The 18,451-nt window shown below is 42.1% G+C and overlaps 1 protein-coding gene across 9 annotated transcripts in view; it reads right to left on the bottom strand.

Moving 5' to 3' along the window:
• Positions 1-18,451, bottom strand: part of CPEB3 (cytoplasmic polyadenylation element binding protein 3) — a 239,167-nt gene that overhangs the window by 6,463 nt on the left and 214,253 nt on the right. The window lies entirely within an intron of this gene.

The following is an 18,451-nucleotide window of genomic DNA, read 5'->3' as shown; positions in this document are numbered from 1 at the left end:
GAAGCTTCAACAGAAGACAACTTTTCATCATAACCTGTTAGGGAACATTTTTAAATCAAAATGAAGCAAAGCTGTATGACTGAAAACCAAAAGAAGAAAAAAGTTACCACATTCTCACCCACTTTCCTTTCCTAGAAGCTTAGAAAAGAAACATCATTAATTTTTTCATCCCAAACATTAGGAACTGGTGGGAAGGTGGAATCTGTGGTGGGCGCCTCCCACAGCTCCAGCACCATCCTGCGAAGAGCCAGCCCTGTGGCTTCTGGAGACAAGGGCAGGTGGCCGTTTGAGAGGCACTAACCGCCTGACGGGCGCCTGTGGATGTGGCCGGGAGGGCCTGGCAGGGTGCGAGCAGGGTACACGGGAGTGGCAGTAGGTGGGAAGCGAGGGGAGTGGGACTTTCCTGGCCCTCCTTCCCTGCTGAAAAGCCCCTTTGCTAGCCTCCTGAAGCTTTCTCTCTAGCCATGAGCTCTAGTCTCCAAGTCCATCTGCCAGCAAGAGATGACTGAGTGAAGGTCCACCTGACTAGGCCTACACTAGCCTTTGATTACCTAGGGGGAAAATGTCTTCACTCTGGCTCTGCTGCCCCTTCCTCCAACCTCCTCCTCCTCAACCTCACAAGCTGGTGAGTAGGCATCAAAACAATCTCTCATTCATTTTTGCCTCATAATCAAAATTTCAGCAGCTCTGGAGTCAGTCTGTTTGAGTTCAAATCTAGGTCATGTTACTAGCTGTGCAACTTTAGGTGAGTTTCTCAGTTACTCTGAGGTTGTTTCTCCTGACCTGCACATTGAGAAGAAACAGTTTCTATTTGATAGAGTTGCTCTGAAGAGTCAAACTATATGAATCAAATCTTATAAAACAGTGTGTGGCATGTCCGCAGCACTGAGCATGGCTACCGCTCCTACTGCTTCCTCTCTAGGCCACCACAACCTGTGCCTGGATGCATTCGGTATCATTGGCCTATACCCTATACCCTATATCTCCTAGATACTTATTGATATTTCAATAATTCATCTCACAGTGTTCCTCTTCTGGTCAAAAGCCACTCATCCTCCATTGCCTATAGGGCTAAAGATTAAGTTCAGCCACCTTAGTAAATAGGGCATGCCCTCTCTCCTATGTCTCAAATATTAAATATAAGCCAGAGCCTTCATGATTTACCCAATCTCTCTCCCAGTGACTCCCTAACTCAAACTCTAATCAGTCGGCTTTTTTTTTTTTTTTTTTAAGACAGAGTCTTGCTCTGTTGCCCACACTGGAGTGCAGTGGCATGATCTCGGCTCACTGCAACCTCCGCCTCCTGGGTTCAAGGAATTCTCCTGCCTCAGCCTCCTGAGTGGCTGGAATTACAAGTGCATGCCACCACGCCTGGCTAATTTTTGTATTTTTAGTAGAGATGGGGTTTCACCATGTTGGCCAGGCTGGTCTCGAACTACTGACCTCATGATCCACCCACCTGGGACTCCCAAAGTGCTGGAATTACAGACATGGGCCACCACACCCAGCAAACCGGTCTGTTTTTACTTTCATTTTTCTTCCCACCTAAACTGCCTTCCCTACACTTCTTCAGTTCACCTGAACATTTCATGCACCCAGTGAGAACCAGCCTTTCTTTCCTTTTTCTTTCCTCACATAAAATTAACAATTTTAAAGTCAACAATTCAGTGGCATTTAATACATTCACAATGTGTGCAAACACTGCCTCTATCTAGTTTCAAAACATTTTCTTCACCTCAAAAGGAAATCCTGCACCCACTAAGTAGTTACTCCCCTCCCCCTACTCCCCAGCCCCTGACAACACCAATCTGCTTTCTGTCTCTACATATTTATGTATTCTGGATATTTCATAAAAATGAAATCAGGCCAGGCGTGATAGCTCACACCCGTAATCCCAGCACTTTGGGACGCTGAGGGAGGTGGATCACCTGAAGTCAGGAGTTCTCCAGACCTGCCTGACCAACATGGTGAAACCCTGTCTCTACTAAAAATACAAAAAATTAGCCAGGTGTGGTGGTGAGCACCTGTAATCGCAGCTACTTGGGAGGCTAAGGCAGGAGAATCGCTTGAATCAGGAAGTGGAGGTTGCAATGAGCCAAGATCATGCTACTGCACTCGAGCCTGGGAAACAAAGAGTGAAACTAAGTCTCAAAAAAAAAAAAAAAAAAAAAATCACATAATATAAGACCTTGTATGTCTGGCTTATTTCACTTATGATTTTTTTTCTTTTCTTTTTTTTTCTTTTTTTTTGATACAGAGTCTCTCTCTGTGCCCAGGCCGGAGTGCAGTGACATAATCTTGGCTCACTACAACCTCCACCTCCCAGGTTCAAGTGATTCTCCTGCCTTGGCCTCCCGAGTAGCTGGGACTACAGGCACATGCCACCACGCCTGGCTAACTTTTTGTATTTTTAGTAGAGACGGGGTTTCACCATGTTAGCCAGGATGGTCTTGATCTCCTGACCTCGTGATCCACCCGCCTCAGCCTCCCAAAGGGCTGGGATTACAGGTGTGAGCCACCGCACCCGGCCTTCTTTTTCTTTTTTAAGAGATGAGGTCTCACTATGTTGCCCAGGCTGGTCTTGAACTCCTGGGCTCAAGCAATCCTCCTGCCTCAGCCTCCCAAAGTGCTAAGATTACAGGCATAAGCCACTGTGCCCAGCCTCATTTGGTTCATCTACATTGTCGCATGCAGAAGTACTTTATTCCTTTTTATGTATATCTAAATAATATTCCACTGCATGTGTGTGTGTACACACAACACATTTTGTTTATCCATTCATCTGTTGATGGACATTTGGGTGTTACCACCTTTTGGCTATTATAGTGAATAGGGCTGCTATGAACGTGCATGTATTTATATTGGTTTGAGTACTTGTTTTCAATGATTTTCACTATATACCTAGAGGTGGAACTACTTGAGCATATGGCAATTCTATGTTTAACTCTCTGAGGAACTACCAAATTGTTTTTCCAAAGCAGTTGTACCATTTTATATCCCTACCAGCAAAGTACCAGTGTTCCAATTTCTACATATTCACCAATATTTGTTTCTCATTTTTGTGACTACAGCCATCTTGGTAGGTGTGAAATAATATGTCATTGTGGTTTTGATTTGCATTTCTCTAATGACTGATGATATTTAGCATTTTTCAGGAGCTCAAGACCAGCCTGGGCAGCATACTATTTCCCTGGCTTTTTTTTTTTTTTTGGAGACAGTCTTGCTCTGTCACCAGGTGCCAGGCTGGAGTGCAGTGGCGCGATCTCGGCTCACTGTAACCTCCACCTCCTATGTTCAAGCAATTCTCCTGCCTCAGCCTCCTGATAGCTGGGACTACATGTGCGCACCACCATGCCCAGCTAATTTTGTATTTTAGTAGAGACAGGGTTTCACCATGTTGGCCAGGATGGTCTTGATCTCTTGACCTCGTGATCTGCCCACCTCAGCCTTCCAAAGCGCTGGGATTACAGGTGTGAGCCACTGTGCCCGGCCGTTTCCCTGGCTCTCTTTTTTTAAAAAAGGACGGCTACTTGGCCCCAGGAAAAGAAAAAAGTAAAAAAAAAAAAAGATATTCATATTTATTAGTCAGGAAAAAAAAACTGATGCTATTTTATTCTCATCAGACTGGCAAACATTTAAACGAGTAATAACTATTTCTCATCATTTGCTGATAGAAATATGAATTGTTACAACTTTTTCTTTCTTTTTTTTTTTTGAGATGGAGTCTTGCTCTTGTCGCCCAGGCTGGGGTGCAATAGCACAATCTAAGCTCACTGCAACCTCCACCTCCTGGGTTCAAGTAATTCTCCTGCCTCAGCCTCTCAAGTAGCTGGGATTATAGGCACCCACTACCATGCCCAGCTAATTTTTTAATTTTTAGTAGATGTGGGGTTTCACCATGTTGGCCAGGCTGGTCTCAAATTCCTGACCTCAGGTGATCTACCTGCCTTGGCCTCCCAAAGTGCTGGGATTACAGGCGTGAGCCACCACACCTGGCCTGCTACAACATTTTTGAAAAGCAAACTAGCAAATTATTCAAATTAAAAATACATATACCCTTCAACCCAAAAATGCCACTGTTGGAGGTTGTTCCTGTTGTAATCGCAATGCTTGGAAATATAACCACCAGATGTGAAGATATATATAAAGTATATCTATTGCAAGACTTGTCCATAGTGGTAAAAAATCAGAAACAAAGTAAATGTCTATCTACAGGGAAACAGTTGAATAAAATATGGTATATCTACTCCCATGGACTATCATGCAGCCATGAAAAAGACTTAATTAGTGCTCCATCAGTTGATGAGAAGAGATTTCCATTACACGGGGATGTTAGGACCAAGTGGAATGATGGATACAAGTATCTACTGCAGGCTGTAAAATGCTGAACAAACATATGTGAGGTCAAGTAACACATTTGTGCTGACGTTTGAAAATGCAGTATTAATAAAGCAGCACCTTCTGTCTATTTAGGCTTCCACCAAGCTTGGTAACCACGCTCCTTACTGGTTGAGGGGCTTTGAGGAATCTCATCAACACAGTACTTCAGAAGACATTATCATGAGTACTTTCATGACTGCCTCTCGGCCAGAGGCACACAGTGATGCCTTATTTACCAGCTTTCTTAGGGAATAACATATACCTCGTTATTTTTCTAGAAACCAGGCACTTCTCCTTTTTGGTGCCAAAATATCTTGAATGTTGGATTTTTTTTTATGAAAATTTTGCTAAAATGTACTAGTCCCCTACCCGCTCTTAAACAGGAGACATCATGAACATTCTTCATAAGGAATGCCAAGTAATACAATGCAGTAGAGTTTTCACTTTTTCTGTCGGCTCCCTTCAAAATCTGGTGGTCTGCTATCATATCTGAAACACCTTCCAAACACCTCTTTTAAGTTTGAAATTTCCAATCATTTTCATTTTGCCTGGAAAGCAAGAAAATCAAGTTTGCGAAGAGCTACACATTAAATACCAACAGATATGACTCTTAATACAGTGGAAAAAAATAAGCTGGGTGCAGTGGCCCACACCTGAAATCCCAACACCTTGGACGACTGAGGCAGGAGGATCCCTTGAGCCCAGGAGTTTGAGACTAGCCTGGGCAACAGCAACAACAAAATTAGCGATGCATGGTAGTATGCACCTGTAGTCCCAGCTACTTGGGAAGCTGAGACAGGAGGATTCCTTGAGCCCAAGAGACAGGCTGCAGTAAGCCAAGATAGTATCACTGTATTCCAGCCTGGGTGACACAGTGAAACCCTGTCTCAAAAATATAATATATATGTAATAATAGTAAAAATAAAAAAGAATGTGGCTTTTGGATTGCTACTGTGCTCTCAGGGGCCTTTCCTGAAAGCTTCCAGAAGGCAGTCTTCCCGATGGGTGTGTAGTGCTGTTCCTGCAGAGCTGCTCCAGCTCCTGTTTATGAGGGTTATCTGCAGGGCAGAGGCTTGCCCAAAGACAAGACACACACCATGAGTATCCACAAACAGATGTGCAGGTTAGCTACTATGACCTTTCAAACAGCAACAGTCAAACCGTATTTCCAAATTTAAATCAACAAAAGAGAGGCAGAGCAAGACAGAACAGACATCTCCACTGATCCACCTCCACCCACCCCCTGCCCCACAAGAACACGAAGTTAATAACTATCTACACAGAAAAAAACACCTTTGGAAGAACCAAATATCAGGTGGGCCCTCACAGTACCTGGTTTTATCTTCATATTGTTGAAAGAGGCACTGAAGAGAGAGAATAGTCCTGAATCACAAAGCATTTAAACCAGCCCAGCCTGAGGAGAATCTCTGATTCCAGCAGTGGGAACCTGAGCTCCCCCAAACCTCACCACTGTGGCTACAAGTGCTGTGTCTCCAAATCAACTTGAAAGTCAGTCTAGGCCATAGGGACTGCAACACTGAGGGAGTCCTAGTGCTGAACTAGGCCCAGAGACAGTGGACTGGTGGGGCACATGGCCCGCTGGGGAATCAGCCAAGGGAGTGCTGGCATCACTCCTGCCCTAACCCCAAGCTGCACAGCTCATGGCTCCAAAAGAGACCTCTTCCTTCAGTCTGAGGAGAGAAGAGGGAAAAGTGGGAAGGGCTTAGTCTTGCATTTTGGATGCCAGCTCAGCCACAGAAGAATAGGGCACAGTCAGAATTGTGGTCTCTTTTCTAGGCTCTAGCTCCCAGGTGACATTTCTAGCCATACCTTGGGCCAGAAGGGAACCCGCTGCCTTGAAGGAGGGACCCAGTCCTGGCAGCATTCATCACCTGCTAACTCAAGAGCCCATGGGCCCTGAATAACCAGCAGCAATACCCAGGTACTGCTTTGAGGTCCTTGGCTGAGCCTCTGAGACTTGCTGGCTTCAGGTACAAGCAAGGCCACAGTTAGGTAGCGCACTAAGCAGGCTCCTGGGGTCCCCAACTCCAGGACTTAACTCTTGGATGGCATTTCCGGACCTGCCCTGGGCCAGAGGGGAACACAGCACCCTGAAAGATGGGTTGCAGGCCAGACGGTGTTCACCATGAGTGGACTTGAGAGCCCTAGGGCCTTAACGGGATGCTGGAGGCAGTCTGGCAGCACTTCTCATGGCCTGGGGTGACAGTGGCTGAAAAGTGAGACGACTCTGCCTTTGGAAAGGAGAGTGAAGAGTGAGAGACTGCAATTGTGGTTTGAGTGCCAGCTCAGTCACAAGACAATAAAACACCAGGTAGACTTCTAAGGTTTTCGACTTTAGTACCTGATGCCCGGAGAGCACGTCTGAGTCCATCTGGGGGCCTGGGGAACCTTGCTGCGCTGAAGAGAAAGATACAAGCCTGACTGGCTTTGCCACCTGCTGATTGTAGAGCCCCAAGGCCTTGAGTGAACATAGGCAGTAACCAGGGAGTGGTTACGGCAGGCCTCAGGTGAGAGCCAGTACTGTGCTGGCTTCAGGTCGGACCCAGCACAGTCAGAATGGTGGTGGCTACAGGGGTGCTTGTGTCACTCCACCCCCGGCTTTAGGTGGCTCAGAACAAAGAGACTCTGTTTGTTTGGGAGAAACTAAGGGAAGAGAACAAGAATCTCTTCCTGGTGCCAGGCGCTGTGGCTCATGCCTGTAATCCCAGATTTTAGGGAGGCAGAGTCGAGAGGATAGCTTGAGCCCAGGAGTTCAAGACCTGCCTGGGCAATACAGTGAGACCCCGTTCTCCACAAAAAGGAAAAAACAAAAAGACAAAAAGAATCTCTTCTTGGTAATGCCGAGAATTCTCCCAGATCTTGCCCAAGACCATCAAGGCAGTACCTCTACGAGTCTGCAGGAACTACAGCATTACTAGGCTTGGGTGCCCCCTAAAGCAGAAACAGCTTAGAAAACAATACCCAAGTCCTTTCACATATCTGGAAAGCCTTCCCAAGAAGGACAGGTATAAATAAGTCCAAGTAGTGAAGACTACAATAAATACCTAACTCTTCAATGCCCAGACACCAAAGAACATGTACCAACATCAATACTATCCAGGAAAACATGACCTCACCACATAAACTAAATAAGGCACCAGAGACAAATCCTGGAGAAATAGAGACATATGACCTTTCAGACACAGAATTCAAAATAGCTGCATTGAAGAAACTCAAAACAGAGACAAAGGTCACTATGTAATGATATTATATCACTGTATAATGATAATGATAAATTGTTAAATTGACAAGAGGATATAACAATTTTAAATATATATTTGGGCCAGGCATGATGGCTAGCACCTGTAATCCCAACACTTTGGGAGGCCAAGGTGGGTGGGTAGATCACCTGAGGTCAGGAGTTCAAGACCAGCCTGGCTGACATGGCAAAACCCTGTATCTATTTAAAAATACAAAAACAAACAAACAAAAAAATAGCAAGGCATGGTGGCAGGTACCTGTAATTCCAGCTACTCGGGAGGCTGAGGCAGGAGAATCACTTAAACCCTGGAGGTGGAGGTTGCAGTGACCTGAGATCACACCACTGCACTCCAGACTCGGTGACAGAGCAAGACTCCATCTCAAAAATATATATTTATACAAATAAATAAATTATACACACACACACACACACACACACACACACACACACACACACACGTGTATATATATATATGCACCCAACACTGGAGCACCAGAATACATAAAGCAAATATTATTAGTGCTAAAGAGAAAGATAGGTCCTAATACAATAATAGCTGGAGACTTCAACACCCCACTTTCATCACTGGCTACATCTTCTAGACCAAAAATCAATACAGAAACATCTTTATTGATGAAAGATGCACACTTAATCTGCACTATTGAACAAATGCATCTAACAGATATTTACAGAACATTTCCTCCAACAGCTACAGAAGACACATTCTTTTCCTCAGCACATGGATCATCCTCAAGGATAAACCATATGTTTGGTCACAAAGTAAGTCTTAAAACATTCAAAAAATTGAAATAATATCAAGCATCTTCTGTGACCACAATGAAATAAAACTACAAATTAATAACAAGAGGGATTTTGGAAACTATACAAATACACGGGCCGGGCACAGCGGCTCACACCTGTAATCCCAGCACTTTGGGAGGCCAAGGTGGGCTGATCACTTGAGGTCAGGAGTTCAAGACCAGCCTGGCCAACATGGTGAAACCCCATCTCTACTAAAAATACAATTAGCTGGGTATGGTTGCACATGCCTGTAATCCCAGCTACTTGGGAGGCTGAGGCAGGAGAATTGCCTGAACCTGGAAGGTGGAGGTTGCAGTGAGCCGAGATATCATGCCATTGTACTCCAGCCTGGGTGACAAGAGTGAAACTCCGTAATTTAAAAAACAAAAAGCAGGAAATTAAGCAATATGCTCCTGAATGACCAGTGGATCAATGAAGAAATTAAGAAGAAATCTGAAAATTTTCTTGAAACAAAGATAATGAAAACACAGCTTACTAAAACCTATGGATACAGCAAAAGCAGTACTACCAGGAAAGTTTATAGTAAAAGCCTACATCAAAAAGGAGAAAAAACTCAATAAACAATCTAATGATGAAACTTAGGGAACTAGAAATCCAAGAAGAAATGAAACCCAAAATTAATAGAAGAAAAAAAATAAAGATCAGAGCAGAAATAAAATGCAACTGAAATGAAAAAGACAATACAATGAAACAAAAAGTTGGTTTTTTGAAAAGTTAAACAAAACTGACAAACTTTTACCCAGACTAAGAAAAAGAGAAGATTCAAATAAATAAAATCAGAAATTAAAATGAGACATTACAACTGATACTGCAGAAATTGAAAGGATCATCAGTGGTTGCTATGAGCAACTATATGCTAACAAATTGGAAAACCTAGAAGAAATCGATAAATTCCTAGAAAAATACAATCTACCAAGGAAGAAATCCTTGAATCGAGAAGAAATCCAAAACCTGAACAGACCAATAACAAAAAATGAAATAGAAGCCGCAAAAAAAAGTCTCACATTAGGGCCGGGTGCAGTGGCTCACACCTCTAATCCCAGCACTTTGAGAGGCTGAGGTGGGTGGGTCATCTGAGGTCAGGAGTTTGAGACCAGCCTGGCCAAGATGGTGAAACCCTGTGTCTACTAAAAATACAAAAATTAGCCAGGCGCGTTGGTAGGCTCTCAGCTACTTGGCAGGCTGAGGTAGGAGAATCACTTGAACCTGGAAGGCGGAGGTTGCGGTAAGCCAAGATTGCACCATTGCACTCTAGCCTGGGCAACAGAGTGAGACTCCATTAAAAAAAAAAAAAAAAAAAAAAAAATCTCACAGTAAAGAAAAGCCTGGGACCCAGTGACTTCACAGCTGAATTCTACAAAACATTTAAAGAAGAAGTAATAGCAATGCCACTCAAACTACTCCAAAAAATAGAGGAGAAGGGAATTCTTCCAAACCCATTCTATGAGGCCAGTATTATCCTGCTACCAAAACCAAAGACACATTAAAAAAAAAAAGAAAACTACAGGCCAATATCTCTGATGAATATTAATTCAAAAATCCTTGACAAAATACTAGCAAACCAATTTCTTTAATACATTACAGAGATGATTCATCATGACCAAGTGAGATTTATCCCTGGGATGCAAAAATGATTCAACATACAAAAATTAGTCAATCATATCACAGAATGGAGGATAAAAACCATATTAACATTTCACTTGATGCTGAAAAAGTATCTGATAAAATTCAACATGATTCATGATAAAAACCCTCAGCTGGGTGTGGTGCCTCACTCATGTAATCCTAGGACTTAAGGAGGCAGAGGTAGGTGAATCACTTGAGGTCAAGAATTTGCGACCAGCCTGGGCAACATGGCAAAACCCCATCTCTACTAAAAATACAAAAAAATTAGCCAGGTATGGTGGCACACACCTGTAATCCCAGCTACTTGGGAGGCTGAGGCATGAGAATCGCTTGAACCTGGAAGGCGGAGGTTACAGTGAGCCATGATCATGCCCCTGCACTCTAGCCTGGGTGACAGAGCAAGACCCTCTCTCTCTCTCTCTCTCTCTCTCTCTCTCTCTCTCTCTCTGTATGTGTGTATATAGAGAGATGTTATACGTTTTTAATATATATATTATGTTTTTAATGTTTTATATATATATGTAAAATCTGTCTCTATATATACGTATATATATATATATATGTATATATAGAGAGAGATTTTACATATATATATATAAATCAAAATAGATTAAAATCTCAAATCTGAGACTTCAAATTCTGAAGCTACTAAAAGAAAACACTGGGGAAAATCTTTAGGACAGTGGTCTTGGCAAAAATTTCTTGAGCAATATCCCCACAGTCAGACAACCAAAGCAAAACGGACAAATGGAATCACATCAAGTTAAAAAAACTTGTGCATAGCAAAGGATAAAATCAACAAAGAGGCCGGGCGCGGTGGTTCATGTCTGTAATCCCAGCACTTTGGGAGGCCGAGGCAGTCGGATCACGAGGTCAAGAGATCGAGACTATCCTGGCCAACATGGTGAAACCCCATCTCTACTAAAAATACAAAAATTAGCTGGGTGTGGTGGCACGTGCCTGTAGTCCCAGCTACTCAGGAGGCTGAGGCAGGAGAGTTGCTTGAAACCGGGAGGCGAAGGTTGCAGTGAGCCGAGATCGCGAGCCAGACTCTGTCTCCAAAAAAAAAAAAAAAAAAAAAATAAACAGAGACAAACCTGAATGGGAGAAAATATTTGCAAACTACCCATCTGACAAGGGATTCATAACCAGAATATGTAAAGAGCTCAAACAACTCTATAGGAAAAAAATCTAACAATCAAATCAAAAAATGGGCAAAATATTTGAACAGACATTTCCCAAAAGAAGACATACAGATGGCAAACAGGAATATGAAAAGGTGCTCAACATCACTGATCATCAGAGAAATGCAAATCAATATAATGAAATATCATCTCAGTTAAAATGGTTTATATCCAAAAGACAGGCAATAACAAATGCTGGTGAGGATGTGGAGAAAAGGGAATCCTTGTACACTGCTGGTAGGAGTATAAATTAGTACAACCACCAAGGAGAACAGTTTGGAGTTTCCTTAGAAAACTAAAAATTGAGCTACCATATGATCCAGCAATCCCATTGATGAGTATATACCTGAAAGAAAGGAAATCAGTATATCGAAGAGATATATGCACTCCTATGTTGGTTGAAGCACTGTTCACAATAGCTAAGATTTGGAAGCAACCTAAGTGTCCATCAACAGATGAATGGGCCGGGTGTGGTGGCTCACGCCTGTATTCCCAGCACTTTGGGAGGCCAAGGCAGATGGATCACCTAAGGTCATGAGTTCGAGATCAGCGAAGATAACATGGTGAAACCCCATCTCTACTAAAAATAGAAAAATTAGCCGGGTATGGTGGCAGGTGCCTGTAATCCCAGCTACTCAGGACACTGAGGCAGAAGAATTGCTTGAACCCAGGAGGCAGAAATCTCAGTGAGCCAAGATCGTGGCATTGTACTCCAGCCAACATATACACAATACAGTTCCATTCAGCCATAAAAAAGAATGAGACTCAGCCATTTGCAACAATGTGGATAGAACTGGAGATCACTATGTTAAGTGAATTAAGCCAGACACAGGAAGACAAACATCACATGCTCTCACTAATTTGTGGGATCTAAAAATCAAAGCAATTGAACTCATGTACATAGAGAGTAGAAGGATAGACTGAGAAAGGTAGTGGAGAGCTGTGGGGACAGTAGAAGATGAAGATAGACAATGGGTACAAAAAATCAGAAAATGAATAAGACCTACTATTTGATAGCACAACAAGGTGACTATAGTCAATAATAACTTAATTGTATATTAAAATAAGGAGTGTGATTGGATTGTTTGTAAGTCAAAGGATAAATGTTTGAGGGATGGATAGCCTATTCTCCATGATGTGCTTGTTTCATATTGCATGCATGCATGTATCAAAACATCTACTATCTACACCTACTATGTATAAAAAACTTGGCTGGGCACAGTGGCTCAGGCCTGTAATCCCAACACTTTGGGAAGCAGAATCAGGCAGATTCCTTGAGGTCAAGAATCTGAGATCACTGGTTAACATGGTAAAACCCCATCTCTACTGAAAATACAAAAATTAGCTGGGTGTGGTGGTGGGCGCCTGTAATCCCAGCTACTTGGGAGGCTGAGGCAGGAAAATCACTTGAACCTGGGAAGCGGAGGTTGCAATGAGCTGAGATCACACTACTGCACTCCAGCCTGAACAAGAGAGTGAGGCCTTGTCTCAAACAAACAAACAAAAGTCAGACATGGTGGCACATACCTGTAATCCCAGAATCCCAGCTAAAATTACCAACAACAACAACAAAATTATTGAAGAATAAAAGGACATAGGAACCAAAAAAAAAAAAAGAAAAATCAACAAAAGAGAAGTAGCTGCATGAAGCTACTTCTTGCAGTGTTTAGGTTGCCTCATACTAAAGGGTGATTATTTTGGCTCAAGTGGATTCACCTACATGACTAACATTTACAGAGTGCCTATTCCTTGTCAGCCACCATATTAAAACTGAAATAAATTGTAGCCCAAGACAAAGTTCTTCCCTAAAATTACTTATGGTCTATGAAAGAGTTTCTGAAAGGCATTCCCAAAACCATTTCTGGTTTTTGCCATAACCCAATGCCATCTATCTATTACCTAATATTTTAATAGGTTATCCAAATTAACTCTATTTTTCCCAACAAATATATAACAAAATAAAAACTGGCTTATCTGTTAACCACCAAAATCACCTGGAGTATCATTAAGCTATGACACTTTAAACATACCAATCTGGTAGGATCACGTTACTGATCTGTATTACTATTAAAGCTCAAATACTACAGTCCCACACAGAGCTGATCACATCATTAAGCTGACCCTCTGTTTCAAAGGGCCTTGCAGGCACAGGAAACAAGAACTACCTACCGAGAGACACTTGGACTCATACCCATAAGCCTAATGGAGATGACTATACCCAAAGATGATGAAGAATACATGTAATTTATTGTAACCACTAAGGATATGATGGACTGATGTGAAGCCTTAGATGAGTGGCTAGAGAACATGGTAAAAGGATGTGTTGAAAAAAAAAAAAAAAGAGAGAAGATGGTAAAAGGAATAATATATTTAGTATGCTACAGACAAAGAGAAGAGCATTTATTTTTTAATTTTTAATTTTATTTTTGAGACAGAGTCTCACTCTGTTGCCCAGGCTGGAGTGCAGTGGCATGATCTTGGCTCACTGTAACCTCTGCCTCCCTGGTTCAAGCAATTCTGGTGCCTCAGCCTCCCAAGTAGCTGGAATTACAGGCATGTGCCACCATGCCTGGCTAATTTTTGTATTTTTAGTAGAGGTGGGATTTCAACATATTGGCCAGGCTGGTCTCAAACTTCTGGCCTCAAGTGATCTTGCTTCGGCCTCCCAAAGTGCCGGGATTACAGGCATGAGCCGTCACACCCGGCCGAAAAGCATTTCTAAAATGAATATTATTTCTGATCAATAGAGGAAAAGTTCAACCCCAGTTCACTATTTTTTTTTAGACAAATTCCTGAGGTCTGAGAAAATCTAAGGGAACACAGCACCTCAAATAAGAATAATAGATTACATCTAAACTACAATGGTGCCATTTAAACAGTACATCTGGGACTAAGTGCTTTAACATGAGCCCATTTAGAATCAGTTCAAGTCACAGTTTAAACTCACACCTGCGTTTTGCCTGTCCTTTAAAATGCCAGCTCGGCTGGTGTGCTGGCTCACACCTGTAATTCCAGCACTTTGGAACGCTGAGGTGAGAAGATCATTTCACCTCAGGAGTTCCAGACCAGCCTGGGCAACATGGTGAAACCCCATCTCTACTGAAAACACATAAATTAGCCAGGCGTAGTGGTGCATATCTGTGGTCCCAGCTACTCAGGAGGCTGAGGTGGGAGAATCGCTTGAGTCTGGAAGGCAGCGGCTGCTGTGAGCTAAGATTGCACCACTGCACTCCAACCTGGGTGACAGAGTGAGACCTCATCTCAAAAAAAAAAAAAAAAGTCAGCTCAGCCAAAATCCAGAACTATGACTCCTAACAGAGATCAGTAATAATGTGTCAAAGTTCTGTTTTTAAAAAATATATACTATGCAATGGCTAGGAAAAGAGTAGCACTAAAAACTTGGTTTTAGAACTATTTAAGGGAAAAATGTTTTTTTTTTTTGTTTTTTTTTTTGTTTTGAGACGGAGTTTCACTCATGTTACCCAGGCTGGAGTGCAATGGCGCGATCTCGGCTCACCGCAACCTCCGCCTCCTGGGTTCAGGCAATTCTCCTGCCTCAGCCTCCTGAGTAGCTGGGATTACAGGCACGCACCACCATGCCCAGCTAATTTTTTGTATTTTTAGTAGAGACGGGGTTTCACCATGTTGACCAGGATGGTCTCGATCTCTTGACCTCGTGATCCACCCGCCTCGGCCTCCCACAGTGCTGGGATTACAGGCTTGAGCCACCGTGCCCGGCTGGGAAAAATGTTTTTAAAATTAAGGGTTGAGTTGAGTATGGTGAGGTGTGCCTGTAATCCCAGCTACTTGGGAGGCTGAGGCAGTTGAGCCCAGGAGTTCAAGTCTAGCCTGAATAGCATCTCCAAAAATAACAAAAAGATTAGATAGATAGATAGATAGATTAGATAGATAGATAGATAGATAAATAGATAGATAGATAGATAGATAAAATTAAGGGTTGAGTTTAAGTGTACCTGTTTTCAGGTCTGGCCTTAATGTGAACCTGGGCACCCCATGAAAGGGCCCTGGCTGATTTAGGAGGCCATTTCTTAACATCCAGAGCAACATAACTTCTTGGAAAGCCCATTTTATTTGGTGTGCTAAAAGCTTTTAAACATAATGTAATCATAATCTTCTTGGCATGTGTTATAGAGTACATCTAGCCAGGCCTAAAAACCACAGTAACCTCATTAACATTCCCACTAAATATGGTGTCTTTCTGGTTACTAAAGCAGGGCCTCCAGCAGCAGATAATACAAAGAATGTCTAAAACATAAATTTTGGCCAGGCGCAATGGCTCACACCTGTAATCCTCGCACTTTGGGAGGCCGAGGCGGGTGGATCACTTGAGGTCAGGGGTTTGAAGCCAGCCTGGCCAACAATGGTGAAACCCCAACTCTACTAAAAATACATTTAAAAAAAAATTAGCCTGGCATGGTGGTGGGCATCTGTAATCCCAGCTACTTTGGGGAGTGAGGCAGAAGAATTGCTTGAACCCAGGAGGCGGAGGTTGCAGTGAGCTGAGATTGTGCCACTGCACTCCAGTCTGGGCAACACAGTGAGACTCCATCTCAAAATATAAATAAATAAATAAATATTAAAATTAAAATAAATTTTTAGTTTTTCAACTATGAGCTGGAATCCTGTTGTTTAGAAAGCAGATGACAGGATGTCTAGAAAATTAAAGTGGCAATGTGAAAACAGCTTTTCCATAGCAACAAAGTTATCCACAAACTCTCAGATATAGCAAATCCAGAGTTATTAATTTTAGAAGCAATCTAGGGTAGAATTTTAAAAATCAGAGGGGAAACAGATTGGATTTTATTTTCTTTTTACCTTACAAAGGATGAGACTTACCATTTTTCACATTCTCAAGTGCTAGGGGATGACAGATTTTAAAATTACCTTTGTGCCCTTCTCAGGGTTTAAGAACTTACTTATTTTTCCATAGCAGGGCTTTTGCGTTAATGCCTCTGCCATATGTTTATGGAGTGCAAGAGTTCTGAGTGCTGCTCTGTTTAGCTTAAGATAACGTTTTCGTGAAACACAGAGGGGCGGGCTGACAGTAACTGGCACAGACTGGTTTCCTGTTATGCTGCTTGGAAACAGGGCTGGAGGTTAAGGGTATAAATCAGCCAAAAACCAAGTGGAAGTAGTAAAAAATTATATCATATGGAGAATAAAGGGCAAGAAAATCGTTAAAAATGTGAAATGCATAACTATCATGGCATCACCCTTCAGGGTATAGAGAGGCAGAGCACCCTGGCTATACCACAACCTCAGGAGCGTCTGTTTCCCATAGCCTACGAGGGGTTTGAACCAGCTCTTACAAGTAGAAATAAGCACTTACCAAGAGACTGCTAACAACTTCTAACACCTGACTTCAAGAGTTGACTCTGAATGTTCTACTGAGGTAAGTATTTAGAAAAAAGGCAATGGACTTTTTTCTAATTCTTTATCTCATAAACAACCTCTACGCTCAAATATGAGCAGGAAAGAGGAATATTTAAATCACTGTAAAGAGTATTCATATTAAAAATGATCATAATTCCAAGGGAGGAGACAAGAAAAAACATAAAAGACAGGAGAGTCAGAAGTCAAGGCTTGGAAGGAGAGACTGGACAAAAGATTCTATTCCATTCAAAGAAGATCATTATCTTCCTTTAGATAACCCAAACTCCCTTTAAAAAAATATTTCTAGTCAAACGCTCTGAGACTCCCAGTACTTCAAAATAAGCCCAGGTAGGATTAATTCAGATGGCATTTGAACTCACTTCTGACTGCTGCTTCCTCTAGGGTCAAGTCAAACATAGATATAGACACAGCTAGGACGCTTTCAACCCAGGTCAGGCAGGGACCACTAAAAGCAGCAAGATAAAGGCTAGGTTGTATGATTCCCAACTAAGGATAGGAGTAGAATAGTCTGAGAACAGGTCATCTCATCCTCACTTCTTTTACTATTGAGTCATTGTATATATTTCTGCTGTGGTCAGGAACAACATACATTATTATCAGCATTTCTGTAAGTATGGTTCCTAATGGAAATAACGGGCCATATTAATCTTCACGTAGGCTAAAAATATAAAGCCTTTGGTAGTCTAGTAAATTCATGCCCAGCATGTGTCCACTAAACAGAGAGAGAAAAAAAAGATTAAATATGTTAAATACTTAAGGTACTTGCAAAGAATGGTACAGTGGATAACATGTCGTTAAATAAAACACTGACTGTTCTAGCTACTCAAAGCAAATATTATGTGCTTAGCTATCACAATGCCTTTTTTTCTTTTTGAGACAAGGTCTCACCCTGTCACCCACAATGCAGTGTGATGGCACAATCTTGGCTCACTGCAACCTCCACCTCCCAGGCTCAAGTGATTCTCCTGACATAGCCTCCTAAGTAGCTGGGATTACAGGCATGTACCACTACCACTTGGCTAATTTTTGTATTTTTAGTAGAAATGGGGTTTCACCATGTTGGCCAGGCTGGTCTCTAACTCCTGACCTCAAATGATCCACCCACCTCGGCCTCCTAAAGTGCTGGGATTATAGGCATGAGCCACCATGCCCAGCCACAATGTTCTTTAAATAAAAATTATTAGAAAGCCCCAAATTGGCAAACTGAAAGTCTCTCTGGTTCCCAACATGAAGCTAGAATAGAGTCAAGGTAACACTTCGTCAATGGTACAGTGATTTCAAAAACGATTTTTCCTTCTTTAGATGTGACAGATAATCTCAAATAATCAAAAGATAAATAATTATAAACACTAAAGGGAATATCAACCACAACTTCAATGCCCCACTACTACCATGGACATGCAGTTGCTATTTCCTTGCCCTGTCCCAAATCCTCTGTAGACGGAAAATACATGGTAGATGGGACTCACTTGGAAAAAAAGGACTAAAAGGGAAAAACAATCAACTGCTTATTAGCCTTCTGAATTTGAGCATGAAAGAAGGAAAGAAGCTGAGAACACAGTGTTTTTCTCAACTGGGTTCTCTAAAACATTATTTCCAAGAAATGACACATTTTTCCATGATCAAAACAAATTTGTTAAAAATTGCATATTGCCTCCTTCTTGGGTCTTCACAATGAAGACTAGTATATGAAAGATTCTAATATGTGATAGAATAAACCAGCTTTCTTTAAACAAGCATTTTTAAACTCATTTGACGCAGC

This window comes from Sapajus apella, unplaced genomic scaffold (genome assembly GCF_009761245.1).
Source record: "Sapajus apella isolate SASKATOON/1434 unplaced genomic scaffold, GSC_monkey_1.0 scaffold58, whole genome shotgun sequence".
NCBI classification, from domain to species: domain Eukaryota; kingdom Metazoa; phylum Chordata; class Mammalia; order Primates; family Cebidae; genus Sapajus; species Sapajus apella.
Note: the sequence above shows the minus strand (reverse complement) of the source record. Positions and strands in the feature narration are given on the sequence as shown.